The sequence below is a fragment of the Metopolophium dirhodum genome, chromosome 3 (genome assembly GCF_019925205.1).
Source record: "Metopolophium dirhodum isolate CAU chromosome 3, ASM1992520v1, whole genome shotgun sequence".
Taxonomy (NCBI): domain Eukaryota; kingdom Metazoa; phylum Arthropoda; class Insecta; order Hemiptera; family Aphididae; genus Metopolophium; species Metopolophium dirhodum.
This window is the reverse complement of record NC_083562.1, coordinates 4625387-4632670: the sequence shown is the minus strand read 5'-3', so window position 1 is coordinate 4632670 and position 7284 is coordinate 4625387.

Here is a 7284-nt window from a genome sequence, read left to right as displayed (position 1 = left end):
ACATTAAGTCATTAAGAACACTATTTTATAAAATTTAAAAAAAGGCCTATTGAGGGGGGGGGGATCTGACCCCCACATCACCCCCTTGTATACGCCCCTGAATTAACTCACTATTAATAAAAAATTGAAAAAAAAAATTTTTAATACATAATAAAGTAAATATAATGATGTTTATTGATTATTTTTGCATATTTTTGCTTTTTTTTTGTATATTTTGCATATTTTAGCATAGTTTTTAAATTTTAAAGAGAATATAATGAGAATATTTTAAGGTTTTTTCGAGAATATTAGCATCATATTTAAGGTATTTTAAGAGAATATAAATCCGGTCTTTAGTTATAACTTATAACTTATAAGAAGGCCATGATTTGAACAGCATGTTTTTTTTGCTACGTCCAAATGGAGTTTTAGTGAATAATGTCTACCTACAATTTATACTATTCTGATAAAAATGGACATATTTTTATTTTGCATGTTTTTGCATATAATGAGCTTAACGTATATTTTTGCATATTTTTGCATATTTAGTATGATCGAATTTATTGTATTTAGGCCGGTAATAATTATACTGATCAACCATATATAACTTGGTTTTTTTGGAAAACAAATTTTATTTTTATAAATAAAATCTAAAGGTACAATATGCGATAAAAGAATGAATATAGTATGACAGAGAAAGATAAACACAATTAATACAACTTTAAAAGTATGTAGGTAATAGGTATCAATATAAAATCCAAGATAAGATATAATTTGTCAGGTATTATAGTGTATTACTGTATTATTAGTGTTTTATTAGTTGTTGTATTTACAAACAATCCTAATATTTTTTATGTCGTACAAATCGTTCAGCCATCCGTACATCACCAATAGATTGTTTTTCAGTGAGATTTTAATTTTAAAAAGGTGGGTAAGTGGATGTCGCTTTGCTGTACATTAGGTTACAAGTGGGTCACTGTAATGGATGGTGTTAAATTTGAATTCAATGATATAATATCATTGTATAAGAAAAACGATTCTGAGCTAAAACGGTCAGTCAGCCTATGATATTACCAAGTATATTTGATGATATTATTGTGAATAAAGTAATTTATATATAACCTATTTACGTGGAGCCTTGTTTTAAATTTTCAATCCTTAGCCATAAAAGTTAAACATTTTATACATTTTTAACCACAAAATAATTAATAAATTATAAATTTGATAAATGTTGTCAAAATTTGAACTTTAAATGCTTATAAAAAAAATTGTGCCTATGTATTTTTAATATTTTTCAACTGCTATTAGAATGATATATCAGGAGCCTTATATTAAATTTTCACGCTTTTTTACCCAACAAATAAAATTTTATTGATATTTATAGAAAAAAAAACTAAAAAAATTGAAAACTGACAATGTCCGTAAACAGCTCAAAAAGAGTCAAAATATTTTCAACATTTTATCGTGTATAGAAAATGCTAATATAAACATTCAGTGAAATTTTCAAGTATCTACAGTCATTCGTTTTTTAATTACAATAAAATAAGAAAATTGTTACATGAGAAATCGAGTGAATATCAAATGTTGTAAAAATATAAATTTTAGACGCTCATAAAAATTTAATTTAAGTTTCTTGTAGACATTTTTTTTTTGATAAAGGTAGACAAACTTATGAGTAATCTTATATTACATTTTCAAATCTTAGATTTAAAAAGAAAAATTTTTATGAATTCTCAACTCAAAATAGTTTGCTAATTTTCGTGATTTTTCCGTATTTTGTCAAAATTTGAACTTTAAATGCTTATAATTAAAAACTGTGACTAAGGATTTTTAATTTTTTTCATCTGCCTTTGAAACAATAACCTAGGAGTCTTCTATTAAATTTTCAAGCTTTTTTACTCAACAGATAAAATTTTATTGATATTTATAGAAAAAAAAACTAAAAAAATTGAAAACTGACAATGTCCGTAAACAGCTCAAAAAGAGTCAAAATATTTTGTAAATTTTATGGTGTATAGAAAATGCTAATATAAACATTCAGTCAAAATTTCATGTCCCTACGGTCATTTGTTTTAGAGTTGCACCAAAAACCAAAATCGATTTTCTCGAAAACAGATTTTGTGTAAAAATTCCCGTTTTTTCTTAATTTTTCTTTTGTTTTTCACGTCACGTTTGAAAACTTCTTTTGACCCCCCAAAGTACCAACTAGATTCACTTTCCTATCAGAAAAGTTACTATTGAAGAAAATCCAAGCACTTTTACTGTCCTAAAAGGTGATGACAGACACAAAAATAAAAAAAAAAATTAAAAATTAAAAAAAAAACACACATCATTGTAAAATCAATACATTCATCGCTTCGCTCAGAATCTAAAATGCAGAAAATCAAAAATGAAAGTGTCAAATTTTTTGTAGAATTGTAGGAAAAAATATGTGATCGTAGCACACATATTTCCATTATTGAATGTGAATTATGAGTTTTATTACTAAAATAATAATCAATAATATGTATTGATTATTATTTTAGCACCTATGCATTAATATGTATGCGAAAAATAAATAAAAATTTTTAATTTTTAATCTCAATTATATATTATTTTAAGACAATCCAGCCAATCACTAAAGTATTTCAATAAATAAATAATTTTTTTGTAACTTATATTTTGTGACTCAAAATTAAAACGCATATTTTTGTAAGTAAAATGCATATTTTACAATTTTTTATTGCATAGAAATCCTAGCCCTGCTTATAACTGATCGACCTGCAATGTTGCAATGTAGGGGCGTAGAGCTATAGCAGTATAGCCTATCATGATATATATATTATCCTATAGGTCATTGTTTCCCAAATTTTTTTACAATGGCGACCCACAAATTTAATCTTTATTGGGTACGCGATCCCCTGCTAAAAAAAAATCAAGTATGCCATAAATAAATAATTTTTTTATTATTATTAATTTTGTCATTGAATTTTTATAAAATATAATACTTGATAATAAATACATAATAAATAAATTAAATAAATTATAAAAATACAAAAATACTAAAATAAGCGCAATCGTAACCGCGAGTCGCGACCCATCAAAAAAATTTCGCGACCCATGGTTTGGGAAACGCTGCTACAAGTCATAGGGACTTGACAGTTTGACAGTGTACCCACCTTCATTCCGGTATGTACTTGAATTAATCTAGGAACAAAAATCCCCAAAGCTATACCAAACTGTTGGATACAGCTGTCAAAAAAATAATTAATAATAATAAAAAAATATAAATTTGAATGATAATTTTATTAAAATATTGATAAATAGGTACTTACTACTTACCTATTAATATATGATACTATATGATTTTGCTATATAAATATTTATTTATTTATAAACGGCCAACGGGTACCCTTTAGTAATATCAGTACAGACAGTACAGTAAGTAGAATCTCAATTTGGCAAATGTAACTGTGAAATTAAATAATATAATGTTTTAAATGAGTTAATATTTTTAAAATCAATCGTATTCCTAACATCTTAAATGATTTTTAACTAAATTATTAATATGTAATATATACTAATATACTACAATTATCAATTTCATAATTATTAGTACCTATAATAACATTATCTAGACGAGAAAAAGTAATAATAATAACACTACAATTATTTATATTTAATGGAAGGTAATTTTGACGACTCCAAGAAAAAAAATTGTCTAGATAATACTGTAAAATTAAAGTATCAGTGGATACTTTTAATAGTCAAATGTATTTAATATTTATTTATTATAATATCATTTTGATGTCTGATTGGATACAGTTCTACTCGTATACGAATGATCAATTATCAATCTATTCAAGAAAAGTTGTACATTTCATGAAGTGCAAACGGTAAATAATATACCGTGTGTCCACAAAAACACAGTAATATTATAAATAAATATTTAAGTAATTTTAAGTATAAAAAAATTGAAAAATTTTACGTTCAGCAGATTACTTTTAAAAATTAAAGTGAAATTATACCTCTCATACAATTTAAAGGTAAGATTATTATCTATAGGTAGTATTGGGTCATACCCACTTTCAACTTTGCGGAATCGCAATTCCTCGACAACTCAGTTCGCCGACTAATACCAGTTATATACCAGTGTTAAACTATTTTTAAGATATTCTCATTTTGACGACGTCTCGGTTCAACGACAAATTATACCGGTTTCATAATGATTAAGTTTCAATTTTCCCGATTCGCCGACAGGTGACAATAATTTTATCGTAAACGGATATGACAGCGATAATATTATAGAAGGTATGCTGTCGATAAGTTCAATGATTAGATTTTTTCCACACATTTAATCCACGGGAGCATAGATTAGTCAATTTAGTTCGTTCCAGCCGTTTTTACTGCGAAGTTCGTAATTTAATAGAATATTGAAAAGTGCTTTTTAAAATTAAATTGGATTCAATTTGCTTTAAAATAAAATCTGAAAAAGATCACGATTTATTAGCACATAGTAAATAACTTTATTCATCGAGTGGACAAAATATGGGACAACCGAATATTATAAATGCATACAACATTTCGGAGGTCGTGTTATTTTGAAGAATAATACTGATGTAATATTATTGAAAAACCACAATCGTCAATCACCCACGGAGTTGAATTAGCTAATCATGGTATAATATAATGTATATATTTTTTTTATAATAATACCTACATACGGACAATTAATTTAGTACATTATGTCGGCGAATTGGGATTCGGCAAATTGGGTTTGGGCGATGTGGGAAGACACGATTTTAAGATATATATATATATTATATTTAATTATATATAAATATTTGCTTTGTGGATTTTTTTTCCAAGGGTTTTTATAATTTTATTCCGGTGATTCTTTTCCGATTACCCTTTGAACCACGTTCAGAAATATATCAAGAGCTATAAATAATTATAATATCTGAACTGATCTACTGAGGTACAGTGTACACTAACCGTCACAGAGACACACCGATATAACGCCGTAGTTAAAGTTTATCATTTATCCCGATAACCTGAAGCGATTATAAATATATAAATCGATGTTTAGGTGCGCATGCGCGAAGAGATATCGTATACCTATTAATTAATGTGAATTGATATTATAATACGTAAAATATACTAAATATAAATTAATCAGCGGCCAAGAGCTAAATAGAAAATACTATTATGTTGTAATGCTATAATATGCCTAGATTTTGTATATTATGATCATTGATTATAATTTATGAATACTACTATACGCCCGTCGCCCATTATAGTTACTTAAGAGCGACGACACTACGACAGCGCTTCATAACGGCCAAAAATCATTTTTCGTCAATTTTTCGCGCCGCGCAAATATTACTGACCCAGTGAGTGATCTATAGTATTTATAATCAACTAGCTCATTCCGTGCACTTCGTTGCAACCAATAATTATTATTATAATAACTTCAAAACCCACGGCAACCAATTATAAACAAAAATGTCCATCGGAAATCTCAAAATCCCTGTTTGAGCACTTCCCGTCGGTCCGGGTTGGTCCTCTCCCTTTTAAATTAACCTACCTTCTGCCCAGAGGTCTAATATAAAAATAGCTGATCCCATATTACTTCGTTGCCCATTAAAAATGCCAACTCTATATAAATAATATGTTTTACATATTATTACCATGGCAACCATTTCTATACAAAAAAATTCCATCGGAAATCTCAAAATAATATATAAATGGTTGCCATGGTAATATGGACACACAGACAGACAGACATACATTATTACATTCATTTTTGTACATTATATAGATAATAATAATATGATCTAAGATTATATTATGTGACGGGTTGCCTTACGCATGCGTACATCAAGCATCTAAGGTAGTAAAATATGTCCCATAGTAAATGATACTATATATTATTATGCTTAAATAAATACACTTTTATAGTTGGTATATCGTTTTATACGGCTCAAGTGGGGGAGGGGGGCCCGCCCTGGTTGCGCCCCTGTCATGGGCGTTTAGCAGGTATCATATTAAACGATTCGTATAATCGTATATAATGTACCTACTATATATTATAATATTCCCTTCCAAACGCATAAACACGCCCAGTGCCACAAATACACATTATGGGGCTGATATGCAAATCTTAATTTGGGGCCTAAATGTACAAAATATAAATAAATTATTATATTAAGCTATCCAAACAAAAAACATAAACATTTAATTGTACAATAGCTATAAAAATAGTATTATAGTATAATTTCAATACATTTTTTAAATTATCTAACAAAATTGTTTGAAAAGTATAGGTAAATCGTATATAGGAATGGACGAGATTACGTATTAAATAACTAAGAATAACGATTTTAGTTATTTTGTTGTAAATTATTATAATATTAATTCAACTTACTGGCTACCGTATTAATAATAACTAATAAGTAATAACAATATAAATATAATAAAAAATATCCACGCACTGACCAACCATCTCCGCTCAGAATCGTTATTCGTATACAATGATATCATATCATTGAATTTAAATTTAATAATATCCGTTATTATACAGAGACCCATTGGCCATCTGTAACGTACTGTACAAGCAGGGTGACATTCACTTACCCATATCTCTTTTTTTATACTTTAAATTCACATGTACTTCGTGCATGTACTTTAAATTGTATTCATTATAATTTTTATTTGTAAGTTTATAATATGTAGGTACTCAATATTTATGTTCTCGCTTCTAAATTTCATCTTGCCATTGAGATGTTGACTTCATTTTTCGTACATCGTTTGTCAAAATATATTTCCCTCGTTCATAATTTTTTTTAATTTTAGAAGCAAATAAGTACAGAGCAATGGGTCTATGCGTAGTACCTACGTTTGACAATATCATCGAATTAAATAAATAAAGAGTATATATACCAAAATTCAAATCTAATCTACCTACTTATTCAAATATATTCGTTTATCAAAAATGACTAAGCAAAAGAATTTTATTGTCGTAAATTCGTAACTTGTAGAGTTGTACCTACTTATTAAATTATATCCTAGTTAACTATAATTTAAGTGTTATCATATAGGTACTTAATCTAATACATTCACAAATATAATCAAACAAGTTAAATACAAAGTAAAAGTATAGGGTAAACTGGTTAGGTCACAGAATATTTATTTATTATAATATTTAATATTTATTCTGTAGTTCTGTTTTTATTACTTAGAACAAATTTAAATACCGCGGGTTTTTAACATCAGTGGCTTACGAAAAGTATTTATAGAGTCCTTGGCATTCGATCTTCAAAAAAT